The sequence below is a fragment of the Schistocerca piceifrons genome, chromosome 1 (assembly GCF_021461385.2).
Source record: "Schistocerca piceifrons isolate TAMUIC-IGC-003096 chromosome 1, iqSchPice1.1, whole genome shotgun sequence".
Taxonomy (NCBI): domain Eukaryota; kingdom Metazoa; phylum Arthropoda; class Insecta; order Orthoptera; family Acrididae; genus Schistocerca; species Schistocerca piceifrons.
This window is the reverse complement of record NC_060138.1, coordinates 985,777,636-985,799,059: the sequence shown is the minus strand read 5'-3', so window position 1 is coordinate 985,799,059 and position 21,424 is coordinate 985,777,636. Positions and strand designations below refer to the sequence as shown.

General features: G+C 41.7%; 1 protein-coding gene across 1 annotated transcript in view; it reads left to right on the top strand.

Annotated features, from left to right (window-relative positions):
* LOC124776958 (lachesin-like) overlaps positions 1 to 21,424 on the top strand; it is an 805,533-nt gene that overhangs the window by 224,006 nt on the left and 560,103 nt on the right. The window lies entirely within an intron of this gene.

Below are 21,424 nucleotides of genomic sequence, written 5' to 3'. Positions count from 1 at the left end.
AAGTCTGAGGGTATTTCGCCTGTCTCATACATCTTGCTCACCAGATGGTAGAGTTTTGTCAGGACTGGCTCTCCCAAGGCTGTCAGTAGTTCTAATGGAAAGTTGTCTACTCCGGGGACCTTGTTTCGACTCAAGTCTTTCACTGCTCTGTCAAGCTCTTCACGCGGTATCATATCTCCCATTTCATCTTCATCTACATTCTCTTCCATTTCCATAATATTGTCCTCAAGTACATCGCCCTTGTACAGACCCTCAATATACTCCTTCCACCTTTCTGCTTTCCCTTCATTGCTTAGAACTGGGTTTCCATCAAAGCTCTTGCTATTCATGCAAGTGGTTCTCCTTTCTCCAAAGGTCTCTTTAATTTTCCTGTAGGCAGTATCTATCTTACCCCTAGTGAGATAAGCCTCTACATACTTACATTTGTCCTCTAGTCATCCCTGCTTAGCCATTTTGCACTTCCTGTCGATATCATTTTTGAGACGTTTGTATTCCTTTTTGCCTGCTTCATTTACTGCATTTTTATATTTTCTCCTTTCATCAATTAAATTCAATATTTCTTCTGTTACCCAAGGATTTCTACTAGCCCTCGTCTTTTTACCTATTTGATCATCTGCAGCCTTCACTATTTCATCGCTCAAATCTACCCATTCTTCTTCTACTGTATTTCTTTCCCCCATCCCTGTCATTGTTTCCTTATGCTCTCCCTAAAACTCTTAACAACCTCTGGTTCTTTCAGTGTGTCCAGGGCCCATCTCCTTAAGTTCCCACCTTTTTGCAGTTTCTTCAGTTTTAATCTACAGTTCATAACCATCTGTCTTACCATTATATAATCTATCTGATACCTTTTAGTATCTCCAGGGTTCTTCCATGTATACAGCCTTCTTTCATGATTCTTGAACCAAGTGTTAGCTATGATTAAGTTATGCTCTGTGCAAAATTCTACCAGGCGGCTTCCTCTCTCATTTCTTAGCCCCAATGCATATTCACCGACTATGTTTCCTTGTCTCCCTTTTCCTACTCTCGAATTCCAGTCACCCAGGATTTAAATTTTCGTCTCCCTTCACTACCTGAATAATTTCTTTTATCTCATCATTCATTTCATCAATTTCTTCGTCGTCTGCAGAGCTGGTTGGCATATAAACTTTTACTACTGTAGTAGGCGTGGGCTTCGTGTCTGTCTTGGCCACAATAATGCGTTCACTATGCTGTTTGTAGTAGCTTACCCGTACTTCTATATTTTTATTCATTATTAAACCTACTCCTGCATTACCCTTATTTGATTTTGTATGTATAACCCTGTATTCACCTGACCAAAAGTCTCACTATATCTAACTTTAACCTATCCATTTCCCTTTTTAAATTTTCTAACCTACCTGCCCGATTAAGGGATCTGACATTCCACGCTCTGATCCGTAAAACGTCAGTTTTCTTTCTCCTGATAACGACGTCCTCCTGAGTAGTCCCCGTTCAGAGATCCGAATGGGAGACTATTTTACCTCCGGAATATTTTATCCAAGAGGATTGCTAGGCAGGACATTACCTATCCGTTGGAGCATGTGATGATAACTCTAAGGAGGAAGCTGAAAGATATGGGTTGCTCCGTTCCCCAAACTGCAGTATTGCTGTACCCTGCTGGACCAATAATCTTGCAAGAGATCAAGGTTGCTGGGTAATGTACTCGAGCATCTGTTGACTGGGATGCGTGTTGTGTTTGATATTTGTCAATTGTTAATCAAGACTGCTAAAGACAGTAAAGCTGCAAGCCCTCGGGAAAAATTACGGCTGTAGTTTCCCCTTGTTTTCAGCCGTTCGCAGTACCAGAGCAGCAAGGCCATTTTGGTTAGTGTTACAAGGCCAAATCATCCAGACTGTTGCCGCTGCAACTACTGAAAAGGCTGCTGCCCCTCTTCAGGAACCACACGTTTGTCTGGCCTCTCAACAGATACCCCTCCGTTGTGGTTGCACCTACGGTACGGCTATCTGTATCGTTGAGGCACGCAAGCCTCTCCACCAACGGCAAGGTCCATGGTTCATGGGGGGTGGGGGGGTGGGGCTAATAGTCATAGGGGATGGAATGCAGTTGTAGGGGAAGGAGGAGAAGAAAAAGTACCACGAGAAATCCGAGGAGCCAGCCATAGGGGTCCAAAGAATTCTCAAGATGGCTTGTATATAAGCCGAAACCAGCCAATAAAGAAGTATTATTGCGATCTCGACTGTTCATTTTAACTTAAATGTAACATCAGGTCGCTGCTCGCCGTAGACTGTGTTGTCAAAATTTATGAATGCAGAATAGTCCATAGGCAGTACAGTTGAATAGGAATGTATATCTCTAAAAAGGGCAATCGCAAAAGCTGGAAAGAAAACATAGGTACAGAGAAGGTAACTGCGAAGAAACCACGGGTAACAGAAGAAAGACTTCAGCTAGTTGATGAAAGAAGGAAGTTCAAAAATGTTCAGGGAAATTCAGGAATACAGGAATACAAGTCGCTGTGGAATGAAATAAGCAGGAATTGCAGGAAAGCTAAGACGAAATGGCTGCAGGAAACATGTGAAGAAATCGAAAAAGATATGATGGTCGGAAGGACTGATTCAACATATAAGAAAGTCAAAACAACGTTCAGTGAAATTAAAAGCAACGGTGGTAGTATTAAGAGTGCAACCGGATCTGTATTGTTAAATGCAGAGGAAAGAGCGGATAGGTGAAAAGAGTACATTAAAGGCCTTTATGAAGGGGAAGATTTATCTGAGATGATAGAAGAAGAAAGAGGAGTCGATTTAGAAGAGATAGGTGATACAGTATTAGAATCAGTATTTAAGAGAGCTTTGGAGGACTTAAGATCAAATAAGGCAGAAGTGATCGATAACATTCCATCAGAATTTCTAAAACCATTAGGGGAAGTGGCAGCAAAACGACAATTCACTTTGGTGTGTAGAATGTAGGGGCCTGGCGACAAATAGCCTGACTTTCGGAAAATATCATAGTCTAGTGAGTACAGATTATGGATTGACGGTAAATCGAGGAAAGACGAAAGTAATGAGAAGTTGCAGAAATTTGAACAGCGATAAACTTAACATCAGGATTGATGGCCATGAAGTAGATGAAGGAATTCTGCTACGTAGGCAGCAAAATAACCAATGACGGTCGGGGCGAGAAGGACATCTAAAGCAGTCTAGCACTGGCAAAAAGGACGTTCCAGGCTAAGAGAAGTCTGCTAGTATAAAACATTGGCTGTAATTTGGAGAAGAAATTTCTGAGAATGTACGTTTGGAGCACAGCATTGTATGGTAGTGAAACACGGACTGCGGGAAAATCGGAACAGAAGAGAATCGAGGCATTTGAGATGTGTTGCTAGAGACGAATGTTGAAAATTAGGTGGACTGATAAGGTATGGAATGAGGAGGTTATGCGCAAAAAAAAAAAAAAAAAAACAAAAGAAAAACCACCAGCAGGTATTGGCTTGTTGTTGTTCCGAGCGGAAATTTCGAGTTAAATGCAAGCTAAGTAAGGGGCCACTGCAGCAGAGTAATCACTTTAAAATTGAAATCGGGTTCCATGCGTGCCCGTCGGCTTATTTATTTTGAAACCATTCAGTTGCTTCCCTACATCAGGGGTGCCTATTACTATGTCCTCCATGCAGGAGACTGACCATCGGTCAAACGACGTATATGTAATGGGATCACTGCTCTCAGCTGCAGCGGGACTTTAGGCGGAATCAGCGGCGACGAGCGAGAAATGTACCGGACCGGGATTCGAACTGGTGGATCTCCTGCTTACTAGGCAGGTGCGGTAGCCACTGCGCCATGCGGGACACAGAGTTATCGCAACCGAGCGGACTATCTCGGCACACGCACGGCCGATGCACACTCCCATCTAGGGCCACATATCAGCAGTCCCTGTCCATTGACTCACTGTTCGTTACTCTGAGATTGCCCGTCCCTGGTAGCTGAGTGGTCAGCGCGGCGGAATGTCCTTCCTAACGGCTCGGGTTCGATTCCCTCCTGGGTCGGATATTTTCTCCGTCCAGGGACTAGGATCTTGTGCTGTCCACTGTATGTTGTGTTGTCCTTATCATCATCACTTCATCCCCATCAACATGCAAGTCACCGAAGTGGCGTCACCTCGAAAGACCAGGCGTACGGTCTCAACGACGGGAGGCCCTAGCCACACGGCATTTCCATTTTTACTGTGAGATTTCCGCAGAAGGTCGGATGTATTTGTGCATCCGCACTGAAGAAGTTGGATCCATTGCCCAGCTAGGCATCTCAGTTATATGAATACGTGGTGTTTGTTCTTTCGGATTTTATATTTGTACGATCCTTCTGCGTGAATGATTTATTAGATGTGAGATATTAAACTTAATCTTTCCTTTTGCTGTTTTCTATCTCAAAATCCAAACTGGTCAACGGGTGGCTAGTTAGAGTCCTTCGATTCTTTTATCGATGTTACATAGGAACAGAATTTTCTCGGTTTCTCGGCAAGATATTTTGCTAAGATATGGCGGTGTAGTTTTAGTATTCTTCTTTAATCTATCATCTTACAGCCACACGAATTTCTATTAACTTTTGCCCGTCGCCATCTGCGCGTTCTTTCTTGACCCAAGAGCACAACAGTCCCTGCTTCCTCAGCAATTTCCGAACTTCGTTATTAAACCACGGCGGGTCTTTTCCGTCCTTAATCCACTTGCTTGGCACATACTTTTTCAGAGCGTGACGTACAAACCCTTTAAACTTTGTCCAAAATTCCTCTACGTCCATCATATTGCAGCTAAATGATGTCCATTCATTTTTTAAGTGGTGTGCTACACATCGCCGCTATGACTACACCGTGGTCACTGATCTCTCTCTATACTGACAGCTTCGAGAAGGTTAGGCTGATTGTAGCAACAAGATGTAAAATATTTCGATTGCGAATGACCCTCGAAAATTGTTCAAGACACATTCCGGATAACGTGTTCAAAAGTACTTCACAAGACTACCTGCCCATACCCCCTGCAGTGAATCCATAGCTCCCAATCTGTGCATGGTAGGTTAAAGTCTCCTCCAACCAATGCTGCATGATTGTAGTAATTCCATACTATTGACCGTGGACTTTCTTTGAATAATTCTAAAACTCTTATAGTGGATTCTGGTTTCCGGTAAGCACATCCAGCAATTATTCTGATTTGACTTCCACCAATTATACGAATCCAGATAACTTCAAAATCACAGTAAAATTCCACCTCAAACGAGAAAATATTTTTGACGACTGTATTGAACACTCATCCTCAAATGGCTTCTAATCTTCCGATATACGTTGCGTGTCTCACTAAATATAACAGACCTCTGTACTTAGGCTTTTAGACCGCTCTCGGTTCAGAGAATAAGTTGAGCGCAACAACTTTGTCGAAGGGCAATTTAGGAACTTCGCTCCTAATACTTCGACAATTTGCTGTTAAAACTTCTACAGTCGAAGTGTCTGTTTTGTACGCGGTCTGATCTCGGTTTCTGCATATCGACGGGATAGCGCACATCACAGAACCTCAAACAATCACCTGGCCTAAAAAGTCCCAATATGCACTCCACAACTACTCTGCTACCCAAGTAGCTGATTCATTTGTCTTAATTTTCTCATACTGAGAAATCAGAAGGAGCGATCTATGTTTTACTTGGAAAAATTTTTCGATGGGGAACATCGCATAAATCAGTCTTTTATGTTTCGACAGTTTTAGCTGTCGTCTTCAAAAAATTTTTGTTAGAAGACGTATCCTATTTTAAGTTACGTTGTGTAAAATGTAGCAAATAATACAGGGTTTGTCAAAAATAAAAAAGAACTAACACGCCTCTGTGAGTGCTACATTTACCATCCTGTCGGTGCGCACAAGGTGCTTTTTAACTGTAAATGCTTTTACTTTTGACAAATGTGCGTATTATATGCTGCATTTAGCCCACCATAAATAGAACATGGCATGATTTATTAACAATGAAACACGTTCTACAACAAAAAATTTTTTGAAGACCAGGAGATGACAGTAACAATGGCCGAATACGGTTTTCAACAATAAGGATTAATTTATGCAATCCTAGTTATTGAAAGTTTTTTTCCAAATGATTCACTTGTGCAGTGCCCCCCCCCCCCCCCCCCGCCCCTGTTTCATCAAGGATAGTCTTAAAATTCTCCTCCCTAAAAGGCAGGTCGAGAAAACTGCAGTGCTGACCGTCACAGAATCGACGGAGCCTATGGTTGAGACCCTCCATTCCGCTTCAAACCAAAGAACCCTTACAACTTTGGATACGATGCTGCAAATTGTGAGCTCTGCTTGCATCCGTAGGCCGTCAGTTTTCATCACTGCTGCCAGCCACCAATATGAATCGAGAATGGACTCAGAAACCAAGCGACAGACATTGCTGTCGTCGTAAGGCATAACTTGCAGACGACTACATCCTGCACGTTCGATAGCCGCAGGCAGGGCCTTCTCCGCACCTCGGATGAGGCTTTCCGGCAGACATACCTAATCCAGATTGAAATGCTTTCCCGTACTGAATGCTATTTCCCTAAGAGGCTCAATAAAGTGCCTAACATTGGAGCACGTACTCAGCACAGATGTCGCGCTAATGTTATCCACAAAAATCCAAACTTTCCCCAATACCCTCCACTGTATTCATCAAGAAAGCAATTGATTATCGCTGAACCAACAGAATCACAGTGCTGACCTCAGCCGAATTACAGTGGAAACATCACTGAAACGCCAACCGACGTACAAAACCGGGCAGACTCACTTGCAGTACCTCAGTCTCACGTGCCTGCTGCCGCGCGAGTGCGTAGCATCTATCCCTCTTCAAGTTGTTGATACACATTCTAACTTCTACTACAGATTTGATGATAACATCCCAGTAGTGCAGCGTGGGCTAGACTTCATCCGCTCTCAAACAATGTCTTGTTCTTATTCCTAAGGTTATGTTCGGAAACCGCAGCTTATTGTCGATTTCTGTAGTGGATATACTGTTGATGATCGGTACAGTGTCCGGAAACCATTCGAATATATCGTCGCATCAAGATACTGTCACTATAATCTCCAGGAACAGGACAAGGATTGCAACTCCACATGGAAGGCTAAGCCCCAGTAATGTCATGCATCATTTCTCAGAATTTGAACTATTTATTTTTTTACAATAGTAAAACAGTTAATGACATTAGGAGTTCGGATCCTATGGTTCACAAGCCAAATCGCATTTTTCTTTTCAAGAAGATGTGATCACCAAAAATTTAAAATTCTTAGTTGAGGCAGTGCTGAATGTCAAAACAACTACAGAACTGACATTAAGCGCTGGATAAATATTCGATACTAAATAACTTGTGAATTCAACAAAACCAAACAGGTAATAACTTACAACTGTATTTAAAGCAATACCAAGTTAGCAAGGAGCCCCGAAACAATTTCAGAGCAACAATCTTTAATGAAGATCCCTTCTAAGAGAATGAATTGATTAGCAAAAATACTATTGAATAAAAACTGAGTCATGGGCAGTTAAGTACCGGTGAAATTTCAGGCCAGTCTTAAAAAAATTGCAGGTGGCTGAAAACTTGTTTCATAACATATCTTGGCGTACTGAATTCACTGGGTAAACATAATTTGCTAAAACAAATTTTCAGCACTTTTGAAATTTAGATTGTTGAAACAATCAATATTTATTTCGAACTCATGCGTGGAGTTGTTGGTTGTCGTGGAATGCATTCACAAAAAAGTTTGGACCAAAAATTTTTAAAATTGAGAAAGGAGTAGCTTTTTTCGTTTCAGCCAAATTGATTTTTTGCAAAGAAATTGAAGTATACTGACCTTTTTAACGCTATAGACGTACGAAAATTGCAGATCAGTTACAAACATTAAGTGTTTATAAAACATGACAAGAATTTAGTGTAAAATTGAATTACTACGACTCTATACAATATTTGGCCCAGTTTGAAGGAAAAAAATAAAAGACGACTTTATACGTTTGAAAATTGTATTCTTTATTTTCAGTTTACATATTAAATCAGACATCCCCGTCTCCGCTGCGTCCGCACGGGCAGATCGTCGGTCGCGGAACCGCGAGTGGTAGCCGCGTGGTATGAGGCGCCTTGTGACGGTTTGTGCGGATCCCCCGTCGGAGGTTCGAGTCCTCCCTCGGGGATGGGTGTGTGTGTTGTCCTTAGTGTAAGTTAGTTTAAGTTATATTAGGTTAGATTAAGTATTGTGTAAGCCTAGGGATCGATGACCTCAGCAGTTCGGTCCCATAGGTACTTACCCCAAGTTTCCATTTCGGTCGGGGATGCAGCTGCCCATGTGGAATAAAAGTGGATCTCTCTTGGCCGCCAGGCGTCGTACTATCATCAGTCACGTGCCTCCGCGTTGCCTTAGAGTTAGCATCCAGGGGCCTTACGCACAGAGTGTATGTAGGTACGTGTCTAACGTGGTTTTTAGTAAAAGTTAAGCAAAGTATTTAAACTGTGTTCGAATGTTGATGAGATGCTTGCCCCAAGAACCTTACAGCCCGCCGCCATCCATTCTGGACTAGAAAACTTTATAAATATTTACATCCCAGTTTACAACTCAGTCTGCCGCGAACGTAAAGTCGCATGACTGGAAATTGCAAAAATAAATAAATAAATAAAACAAATAAATAAAAATAAAAAAGAAATTATAGTTACGCTTCTTTATTTATTTTGATTTAGGATGTACATATAGATTAGGCACATACATACACAATTGCAGATTTACATACAGTTTATGCACAATACAGATATATTCATATAAAATTAACGTTTCAATTAAATTTCTGTACGGTACATATTTATCTATTGATAGAAAACTAACTATACTTCCATCAATTTTAAACATTTTTGACTCAAACGTTTTTCTGAGTATTTTGTCATAACCAGCAACCCCACGTGTGGGTTTGAAAAAATAATGATATATGTTTTTTCAAATTTCAAAAATTCAAACGTGGCGAAAAAATTTTGTTTAGCAAATTGAAGTTACCCACTGAATTCAGCATGCCAAAATATATTATGAAGCATATTTACAGGCCCCTGCAATGTTTTTACGACCAGTTTGAAATTTCACCGATGCTTCTCCTCAGTATCGCAGGACTGTATCGGTATTAACGATGAAGGGGTTAGACAGTACCTCAGTATGTGAAGCAATGAGGAACAAGCGGCTAAAGGTTACAGAAGGAAAGGCAAACTCAGCTTAGAGAAATGACGAAGCGAGATGAAAAATGCTCTCAGAAGTAAGTGACGGCGTCGCACCTTGAGCTGCCTGACAAACGGCACGCCATTACTGCGCCGCGCCGACAAAGCGCACGCAGCAGTACACAGCTACTCTAGTACCAGGTACCCCCCCCCCCCCCCCCCTCAGTCCCCACAACCAAGGCCCTCGCCAGGTAGGAAATAGTGCAACGAAGGTGTTACCTAAGCAATACGTGTCCAAATCAAACAGTTACACAGGCACATTAGCCCTTTACCAAAGGAAGCGAAAGACAAATAGACACCCAATCATGCATGGTTTGGATTAGCGACGAAGGCGAGTTTCATTTGGAAGGGTTCGTCAATAACCATAATTGGCGCATTTTGGGGGGACTGAGAATCCGCATTTCGCGATCTGGATCTCTTCACCCTCATCGGGTGACTTGTGGTGTGTAATGTCCAGTCACGAAGCAAACGGTGCCATATGCCTTGATGGGATGGTGACGACTGAACGGTACATGAAGGTTTTTCAAGATGATTTCATCCCCATTATTCAAAGTGACACTGATTTCGACAAGATGTTGTTTATGTAAGAAGCAGGAAACTGTCTGATGTCCTGGAGGAGCACTCTGGGGACCGCATTATGGCTCTAAGATACCCAGAGGCCACTGGCATGAGTCTCGATTGGCCACCATACTCTCCGGATCTGAACACATGCGACTCCTTTTTGTGGAGCTATATTAATGAAAAAGTGTACAGCAATAACCCCAAAAGTATCGCTGAGCTGAAAACAGCTATTCAGGAGGTCATCAACAACATCGATGTTTCGACACTTCAGCAGGTCATGCAGAATTTCGTCATTCGCCTCTGCCACATCATCGGTAATGGCGGCAGGCGTATAGAATATTTCATAATGTAAATCCGAATACCTGTAGTGAAGTTTACATGTTGAATAAGTGTGTGCACTCCGTAGTTTGTAACTAATTTACGTTTTCTTCGTGTAGTTCAATAATTGTCACCCTGTGTTAAAAAACACGAATAACCAGGATTAAGCACAAATGACCAGAAAGTCATACGACGCTAACACCCCGGGTGGGCAGAGTATAAAACAACAGTGATTTGTTCCGCAACCTTTAGATCAGTACAATAATCTTCAACACACTATGAGGTCACTATGAAGGGCACTGTTCACTACTTGCAGAAAAACTTTTAAAAATTATTTGGTTAGAGTGACAAAAACCTTAATAGTAGAACAATTACAAACGGAAAACCTTAACGCTATGTTAAAATGAATACACTCACAGTAATGCAAGACGAAGGCAGAGGCGGCCCGTCCCAATACAAATCTCGGCATCAGCAACCATGCGATTGAGTGTGTCACCAAACACACAAGGACACTGTATACTACCCCAGAGGCTCCCTGCGTCTAAGTTCATGCAGCATAAACCGTCAGAAATGTGGAGGGCTGATCCACTTAGCCCATGAGTGGAATACACCAGAAAAACGTCTATCCAATCAACGAGCTTTCTAGGTTCCCCAAAGATCAGCCTTCCACCGTAACGGTTGCCGCGAACAAGACAACACACTATTTCAACACGGGCGCGTCCTTGTGCCACAATGGCCGTCTCTTCCTTTCTCCCTTTCTCCGGTCTTGGACTCGATTCAGAGATCACTGCAAAACTCGCAACAGCGCGCAGTCGTGCCACCTCGCAGCGCGCCAGAACGGTGAAGTCACGCCAGTAGGCGGAGAAATACATATCGATACGAACCAGCATTGCTCAGACACATTCACATGGAATGTTGCAGATGCTTCGGATCTTGATGAAACAACCGTCCTTCAGAGAACACAGTAACTGATTTTCTTAGCTGGTCGACAGATTATTTTCCTGGCCACGTCTGTTTAAATGATAAGTTCAATATAAGTAAAATCAGATGAGTCACATGGGAGTGAAACCGTCATTCGTCAGATGACTGTGTGCGCAGAAAGATTTTTTTCAGTGGAAGATACCGGCTTGTGGCATGAATCAACATTGAATTGAGGAATAATACCATTCGACATATGACAGTTTCTAAAAATGTTGACAAGTGTGCGAGTTTTTCCTTTGGTAGGACATGTTGCTACTTTTACTCCTTTGTTATTCCCAGTTTTTATGTTAACCAAGTAACAGTTCTCCTTTGCGCTACCTGGTATCAGTTTTGACTTAACTCTTCCCACTCTTAGTGGGAAAGGAAGCTATAGGTACTGACGGAAAACGTGTAAGTGTAAACTTCGTCGGCCGATGGATGAATGTGTGACCCTGCAGCACGATTTCACCTCGCAATAGGCAAGGATAGTCAACAGGGAACATGTCAATACCAGGGCTAAAGTCTTGAGCGAGGTCGTTCAATTGGGATCAAGGAAGCCGATTTTAGCTATCGGCAAATCGCTCGACGTTTCAATAGCAACGATGCCACTGTTCGGCGATGTTGGTAGAAAAGTGAACTGTGGCCGAATACGCAGTCAAGATGTTAGTGGTCAACGTAGAGAGACGACAGCATGTGAGGTCCGAGCAATCGTCAGAGAGACACAGAGACTCGGATTCATCATTATCTTCGATCCAGCGTGCAGCTGGTGCTTCAGTGACTACGAGTGCCATTAATAGTCGGCTAATAGGCGGCTAACAGAATGCGGGCTGAACTCGTGGCTGCCCTTGTACCGACTGCCATTAACCTCTGAACACCAAAAACCCCGTTTACAGTGGTGTCTGGCGCATTCGGCCTGGAATTTTACTGACTGCTCTAGAGTTGTCTTCAGTGATGAGTTCCGGCTCTAACTGAAGCCCGATGAGTCACGAGACGTGTCTGGAGATGCCCCAGACAACGGTGGGATACCAACCTGACTAACTCCAGCCGTACTGCCCAACAACCAAGCTTGTGGTCTGGGGTGCCACTTTATTTCGTAGCAGAACCTCTTTGGTTGCCATCCGCAGCGCCACAGCTGTACGTCGACGATATTCTAGGCCCCGTTTTGTTGTCCTTGGTGGCAAGCCATTCTGAGCTTTCATTTCAGCATGATAATGCCCAACAGCACACGCCGAGTGACGCTATGTGTGGTTTACAGACGGAAGTATAAAGTGTCCGCCCCCTACTTCTCGTAACTGAATTACACCTAACTTGCTTACCTCGTGTCTCACAGATGTTGATCCAATTGGTTTCTTCAGCGTCCGGTCCAGAATTCTAACACTTGTGCCACAAATAGTGCATATCAATAAGTGATTAGGTTTAAATGCTAAGCACAATAAGGATCGTAAAACGTTAGGATGCCAAATAATTTCGTTTCATTTCACCAATCGCAAAATTAGTAAAACGATTTCATCATCTAGTTTGTCGTTAATTTTCATAACAAGATTCCGGTTCACTAATCGGTAGTTCCCGAGCACTGCAGAAACTACAAAAATGCTTCAGACGATCTTGGAAGCAACATAAGACCGCAGAAATGTGTCTTCCGAGGCAACTTACACAATTACTTCCACCCTTAAGCGGAGTTGCACATCGCATACTAGTTCGCCTGTTGCCACCTTTAAAAAACCGATCGTAGACTGCTCTGGATTAACATAACATCGCACAAGTATGTCAGTTGAGGCCATTTTTCAAAAACTGTTCCGTATTTATTTTAGGTCAGATTTTATACACGAATTCGTGTATTACCACCTTGGAAACCTATCGTAGACTATTAGCGAGCTGTCTTAGTAGTATGGCGCACTTGCGACTCGTCCATCCTTTATCATCAATAGGCAGTGACAGAAACTAAATTTTGTAATTAGCGTTTCATCTTGAATTGAGTGACATTTAAATTATTATTAACAAGTCCTCAATGCAACTAATGTCATCAGCATGGTTATAGCTGTACGTTAATAGTTACACAGTAATTATAAACAGTAAGAGAATCGCGTCTTGGCACCCAGCTTTGTAAGTGAATCTCTACCATCTATCTCTGTGCCCATGTTTGAAAATTCGTAGAAAGTGCGTTGTTAAACGACCATAAATCACAGAAATCAGCGTATTCACCTCGCCAAAACATGTGAGAAAACACTACAACATCAAAGCCATGACAAGTCGTAGATTGTGTAGCAGATTAGCTACCAACATAAATACCCAATAGCTGTACGTAAGTAAGAAAATAAAATGAGCCTCTGTAGATAGCACAAAAAGTGGTGAAACATGTCTGGGTAAAACGAAACTGAAATGTATCTTATAATAATGCGGAATTCCTCATCATATAAACAGTTTAGACAAGAAGAGAATATAAGCTTTTGAAATGTGGCGTTACAGAAGAATGTTTAAGATTAGATGGGTAGATCACGTCACTAATGAAGACGTACTGAGCAGAATTGGGGATAAAAGCAATTTGTGACACAACTTGTCTAAAAGAAGGGATAAGTTGATAACACACATTCTGAGACGCTAAGGAATCACCAATTTAGTACTGGAGGGAAATGTTGGAGGGGGGGGGGGGAAGATTTATTTGAAGTACGTCTCTTATAAGAAGGGTGCTCAAGTAATCTATATCAAAACAGACTCTCACAAATGCTGATGGTAAAGACATAAACGAAGAATTTCTAATAGTAAGAACACTGTAAAACAGAGATGCTACATGAAAATCAGAGAAAAACGCGAAAAAGGTTCAAAAACTTGGAACGAAGAACCGCAAAAAACCATAAACAGACAAGAGGAAGTATGTAATGAGTGCTTATAGAAGAAATCATTGAAAGTTAAAGTACAATACCATCGGAGAAGAAATGACGCAAACGACGTAGTTAGATCAACATTTAGCACATCGTTGGACACGTTTATAAGCAGAGTTGAAAACGACGTCAATGAGATACAAGAAATAGCATACAGATATACGGAAAAGCAGAAAAAAGGAAGAGAAACTACAAATCTAAATGTAATATTAACATTTGACGGGACTACACATTATAAATTACTATAGTGTAGCCCAGAAACAAAAGAAGCACATAATAAAGAACAACTGAAAAGAAAATATTGCATACGAGGATCTAATGCATGTGAAGATAGTTCTAAAAAAAAAGAAAAACTGAAAATCACCAGGGCTACATGGAATAAATTCCAAACTGATTAAGCGCGGATAAATTCTCTTACTATAAAGATTGGTACATACGTTTAACATGTGCGAAGTAAAATGTGAGATACAAGAAGAATAGAAAATAGCAAAGGTAATTTAAATACCTGAGATGGGGGGTAGATGTAATACGTGTAACTAAAGAGATTTAAGTGTTCTGAATAGTGCTTACAAAATATACAGCAAAATAATATGTTAAAGGCTTCGAAATATCTCGGATACGATAACCAGATTTAAGGAATGGGAGATCATGCACAGACGATGTTTTCACATTGAGACAGATCAATTCCATGTAATGTAGAATTTCACTTACCATGTAAGATTTATAAAAAAGCATTTGACAGAATTTACAGAGATAAGCAATAGACAATAACGCGAAAGAGAGGAATCCCTAAACATCTGACTGAAGTCGTAAGAGCCTCTGTATGAACACCGTAATAAGAATTGATACAGGAAAACAGATAATACCTGAAACACAAACAAATCAAGGAGTACAACAAGGGTGTAGTTCGTCACCAGTTCATTATTCATCATTCATTATTCATCATTATTCACTGTCTATACAGCTGACTTGACAGAGAATGAAAAATACGATGAATACCATGAGGCATAAATGCTGGATGGAGTAAAAATATTAACAAAAAAAATGGTTCAAATGGTTCAGAGCACTATGGGACTTAACATCTGAGGTCGTCAGTCCCCTAGAACTTAGAACTAACCTAAGGACATCACACACATCCATGCCCGAGGCAGGATTCGAACCTGCGACCGTAGCGGTCGCGCGGTTCCAGACTGAAGCGCCTAGAACCGCTCGGCTACTTCGGCCGGCAAATATTAACGTTATGTTATTTGTGGAACACCACGTTATCATAGATAACAGAGAAGATAAACTACTAATTACATTACATAAACTAAATGAAATAAAGGCAGTCTTCAATCTGGCTACATCTATAAATCAAGCCATGGCCTTTTAGATACTCACCCACCACGTACAAAAATAGGCATCAGTAATAAACCGATTGAATAGGTGGTCAGTTTCCAAAATTTAAGATGTGGCGTAGGCTATACAGTGAATTCCACCAGTGCCGGTCCTCAGGCAATGTGCTCGCTTTGCCAGTGGCAATGTAGGAGAGGAGTAACAACCTCGTTAAAAAAAACTGAGTCCATGTTGTCTCCTGACGGTAGCATCCTTAACGTCCTTTGAATGGGTAACAGGCGCATACAGTCAACGGTTGTGAAGGAAGAAGAGAATACAAAAGCCTCAACAGTGGAGAAAGCGGAAAAACTGTCCAGTTATCATATGACTTGTAGTGTCTGTACTCATGAGGAATGGTTACACAAGGCATCTGTTCTCTATGTTAGGATAGTGACAGTATATACACTGAAGCGCCAAAGAAACTCGTACAGGCATGCGTATCCAACGTATCCAAATACAGAGATATGTAAACAGGCAGAATACGGCGCAGCTGTCGGCAACGCCTATATAAGACAACAAGTGTCTGGTGCAGTTGTTAGATCGGTTACTGCTACTTCTAGAGGGTATCACGATTTAAGGGAGTTTGAAAGTGGTGTTACAATTGGCCCACGAGCGATGGGACATAGCATCTCCGAGGTAGCGATGAAGTAAGGATTTTTTCGTACAACAATTTCACGAGTGCACCGTGAATACCAGAAATCTGGTAAACAATTAATTTCCGACATCGCTGCGGCTTGAAAATGATTCTTCAAGAACAGGACCAATGACGATTGAAGAGAATCGTTCAACGTCAGAGAAGTGCTACCTTTCCCAAAATTGCTGCGGAATTCAATGCAGGGCCATCAACAAGTGTCAGCGTGCTAACCATTCCACGAAACATCATCGATTTGGGCTTCCTGAGCCGAAGGCCCATTCGTGTACCCTTGATGACTGCACGACGCAAAGGTTTATCCCTCGCCTGGGGCCGCATTAACACCGACATTGGACTGTTGATGATTGGTGCCATGTTCTCTGCTCGGACAACTCTCGTTTCAAATTGTATCGAGCAGATAGTCGTTTACGGGCGTGGAGATGTAGTCAGATGGAGGATTGTCCTTATTCATTTAGTTTACATAATTTCATTAGTGGTTTATTTTCACTGTTTTTTATGATAACTTGATCATTCACAAATAAACCTCATGAATCCATGGAAACTACACGTCGACAGGGGACACCTCAAGCTGGTGGAGGATCTGTAATGGTGTGGGGCTTACGCAGTTGGAATGATGTGGGATCCCCGATACGTCTAGATACGACTCTGTCAGGTGACTCGTACGTAAGCATCCAGTCTGATCACCTGCGTCCATTAATATCCATTGTACACTCCGACGGACTTGGGCAATTTCGACAGGACAATGCGATACCCCACACGTACAGAATTGCTACAGAGTGACTCCAGGAACACTATTCTGAGCTTAAACACTTCCGCTGGCCGCTAAACGTCCAGACACGAACATTACTGAGCACGTCTGGCATCCCTTGCAACATGCTATTCAGAAAAGATCTCCACCCCCTCGTATTCTTATGGATTTATGGACAGCCCTGCAGGATTCATGGTGTCAGTTTCCTCCAGCACTACATCAGACATTAGTCGAGTCTATGCCACGTCGTGTTGCGGCATTTCTGTGTGCTCATGGGGCTCCTACTCCATATTTGTTGCATGTACAAGGTGAACATCATTAATGTGATGACCCTGATGGGGAAGGCAGGTGATAGATTTCGGTGAGAAGGAGAATGCAGAAATGTTGGGGCTTGGCGAAGTCAGGTGAAAGGGAAGAGGAAGGAGGAAAATGAGGAAAGGATACACACTTTGTTCGAGTGGAAGACATACTGTCAAAAATCGACCGGGTATAATAGTAACATCAACCCTATAACAACAGGTGGAAGCTGTAGAATACACAAGTGACCGAACGGTGAAGACTAGACTGAGGACGAGTAATGGAGTGAAGGACTTCATCCAAGCGTACGCACCACAGACAAGAAATCTAGAGCAGAACATAGAGAAACTCCTAGAGAAATTGAGAATGTTGTTACTGTTGCGAAACGATCGAAATATACATGTAAGAAACGAAAGACTAGGGAAAGGAAGAGATAACTGGTCCATATGGATGTGGTAAAAAAAATAAAATGAGGAACGAGAGAAACTGTTGCGAAAGAAATGGTTAGATTGAAGGAATCACTTGGTTCAGGAAGAAAAATTGCCAAAAGTAACAAGATATTGGTGGTCGTAAATCCACCATGAAAGTGTGGAAGGGGGCCAGCGGCAAGTTGGACTGTTGTAGAAATAAAAATAATCAGTAATTCTTCTTGAACACTTTATTGGGACTACTAATTTCAACGCCTCAGTAGCGCCTATTTCAGACCCTATATGGTTACAAAAAATATGAAAATTTACTTAAAACAGTAAAATATAAACTAAATTTAGTAACACAATAAAACTGCTACATCAAACAAATAGAAGTAAGTAATTATGAACTAAAAGTAATAGGACAACAGTAGTTCATAGACAAACAATTTGAATACATCAGATCTGCTAAGACAACTACGGAACACAATGGATCGTAATGGGTTGTAGCAAACACACATATTCAATATCCAGCCTGTTGTCGTTGTTGTGGTCTTCAGTCCTGAGACTGGTTTGATGCAGCTCTCCATGCTACTCTATCCTGTGCAAGCTTCTTCATCTCCCAGTACCTACTGCAACCTAGATCCTTCTGAATCTGTTTAGTATATTCATCTCTTGGTCTCCCTCTACGATTTTTACCCTCCACGCTGCCCTCCAATACTAAATTGGTGATCCCTTGATGCCTCAGAACATGTCCTACCAACCGATCCCTTCTTCTAGTCAAGTTGTGCCTCAAACTTCTCCCCAATCCTGTTCATTACCTCCTCATTAGTTATATGATCTAGCCACCAAATCTTCAGCATTCTTCTGTAACACCACATTTCGAAAGCTTCTATTCTCTTCTTGTCCAAACTAGTTATCGTCCTTGTTTCACTCCCATACATGGCTACGCTGCATACAAATACTTTCAGAAACGACTTCCTGACAAATCTATACTCGATGTTGACAAATTTCTCTTCTTCAGAAACACTTTCCTTGCCATTGCTAGTCTACATTTTATATCCTCTCTACTTCGACCATCATCAGTTATTTTGCTCCCCAAATAGCAAAAAGCCTTTACTACTAAGTGTCTCATTTCCTAATCTAATTCCCTCAGCATCACCCGACTTAATTCGACTACATTCCATTATCCTCGTTTTGCTTTTGTTGATGTTCATCTTATATCCTCCTTTCAAGACACTGTCCATTCCATTCAACTGCTCTTGTTAGTCCTTTACTGTCTCTGACAAAATTACAATGTCATCGGCGAACCTCAAAATTTTTTATTTCTTCTCCATGGATTTTAATTCCTACTCCGAATTTTTCTTATTTTTCCTTTACTGCTTGCTCAATATACAGATTGAATAACATGGGGGATAGGCTACAACCCTGTCTCACTCCCTTTCCAACCACTGCTCCCCTTTCATGTCCCTCGACTCTTATAACTGCCATCTGGTTTCTGTACAAATTGTAAATAGCCTTTCGCTCCCTGTATTTTACCCCCGCCACCTTCAGAATTTCAAAGAGAGTATTCCAGTCAACATTGTCCAAAGTTTTCTCCAAGTATACAAATGCTAGAAACGTAGGTTTGACTTTCCTTAATCTAGCTTCTAAGATAAGTCGTAGGGTCAGTATTGCCTCATGTGTTCCAATATTTCTACGGAATCCAAATTGATCTTCCCCGAGGTCGGCTTCTACCAGTTTTTCCATTCGTCTCTAAAGAATTCGCGTTAGTATTTTGCATCCGTGTCTTATTAAACTGATAGTTCGGTAATTTTCACATCTGTCAGCACCTGCTTTCTTTGGAATTGGAATTATTATATTCTTCTTCACGTCTGAGGTTATTTCGCCTGTCTCATACATCTTGCTCACCAGATGGTAGAGTTTTATCAGGACTGGCTCTCCCAAGGCCGTCTGTAGTTCTAATGGAATCTTGTCTACTCCTGGAGCCTTGTTTCGACTCAGGTCTTTCAGTCCTCTGTCAAACTCTTCACGCAGTATCGTATCTCCCATTTTATCTCCATCTACATCCTCTTCCATTTCCATAACATTGTCTCAAGTACATCGCCCTTGTATAGACCCTCTATATACTCCTTCCACCTTTCTGCTTTCCCTTCTTTGCTTAGAACTGGGTTTCCATCTGAGTTCTTGATATTCATACAAGTGGTTCTCTTTTCTCCAAAGGTCTCTTTAATTTTCCTGTAGGCAGTATCTATCTTACTCCTAGTGAGATAAGCCTCTACATCCTTACATTTGTCCTCTAGCCATCCCTGCTCAGCCATTTTGCACTTCCTGTAGATCTCATTTTTGAGACGTTTGTATTCCTTTTTGCCTGCTTCATTTACTGCATTTTTATATTTTCTCCTTTCATCAATTAAATTCAATATTTCTTCTGTTACCCCAGGATTTCTACTAGACCTCGTCTTTTTACCTACTAGGTCCTCTGCTGCCTTCACTACTTCATCTCTTAAAGCTACCCATTCTTCTTCTACTATATTTCTTTCCCCCATTCCTGTCAATTGTTCCCTTATGCTCTCCCTGAAACTCTGTACAACCTCTGGTTCTTTCAGTGTATCCAGGTCCCATCTCCTTAAATTCCCACCTTTTTGCAGTTTCTTCAATTTTAATGTACAGTTCATAACCAACAGATTGTGGTCAGAGTCCACATCTGCCCTTGGAAATGTCTTACAATTTAAGACCTGGTTCCTAAATCTCTGTCTTACCTTTATATAATCTATCTGAAACCTGTCTGTATCTCCAGGCTTCTTCCACATATACAACCTTCTTTTATGATTCTTGAACCAAATGTTAGTTATGATTAAGTTGTGCTCTGTGCAAAATTCTACCAGGAGGCTTCCCCTTTCATTGCTTGGCCCCAGTCCATATTTACCTACTATGTTTCCTTCTCTCCCTTTTCCTACTACTGAATTCCAGTCACACATGACAATTAAATTTTCCTCTCCCTTCACTATCTGAATAATTTCTTTTATTTCATCATACATTTCTTCAATTTCTTCGTTATCTGCAGAGGTAGTTGCCATATAAACTTGTACTACTGTAGTAGGCGTGGGCTTCGTGTCTATCTTGGCCACAATAATGCATTCACTATGCTGTTTGTAGTAGCTTACCCGCACTCCTATTTTTTTTATTCATTATTAAACCGACTCCTGCATGCCCCTATTTGATTTTGTATTTATAACCCTGTATTCGCCTGACCAAAAGTCTTGTTCCTCCTGCCAGCGAACGTCACTAATTCCTACTATATCTAACTTTAACCTAGCCATTTCCCTTTTTAAATTTTCTAACCCTCCTACTCGTTTAAGGGATCTGACATTCCACGCTCCGATCGGTAGAACGCGAGTTTTCTTTCTCCTGATAAGGACGTCCTCCTAAGTAGTCCCTGCCCGGAGATCCGAATGAGGGACTATTTTACCTCCGGAATATTGTACCCAAGAGGACGCCATCATCATTTAACCATACAGTAAAGCTGCATGCCCTCGGGAAAAATTACAACTGTAGTTTCCCCTTGCTTTCAGCCGTTCGCAGTACCAGCACAGCAAGGCTGTTTTGGTTAGTGTTACAAGGCCAGATCAGTCAATCATCCAGACTGTTGCCCCTACAACTACTGAAAAGGCTTCTGCCCGTCTTCAGGAACCACACGTTTGTCTGGCCTCTCACAGATACCCCTCCGTTGTGGTTGCACCTACGGTACGGCTATCTGTATCGCTGAGGCACACAAGCCTCCCCACAGACGGCAAGGTCCATGGTTCTTGGGTTCCAGCCTATGAACCACTTTTAGCAAGAAATCAAGAATAAGAAATATCACAAAGGAAATGTAACACTACGACTTGTCGTTTTTTTGGATTCATAAATATTTTATCTGTTATTCCCGTTCTGTTGTAATTTAAAGTACTGACACTTTCCACGACAAAGCAAATTTACTCCTCAATTTGGTCCTACATAAATATATGTGTAAAA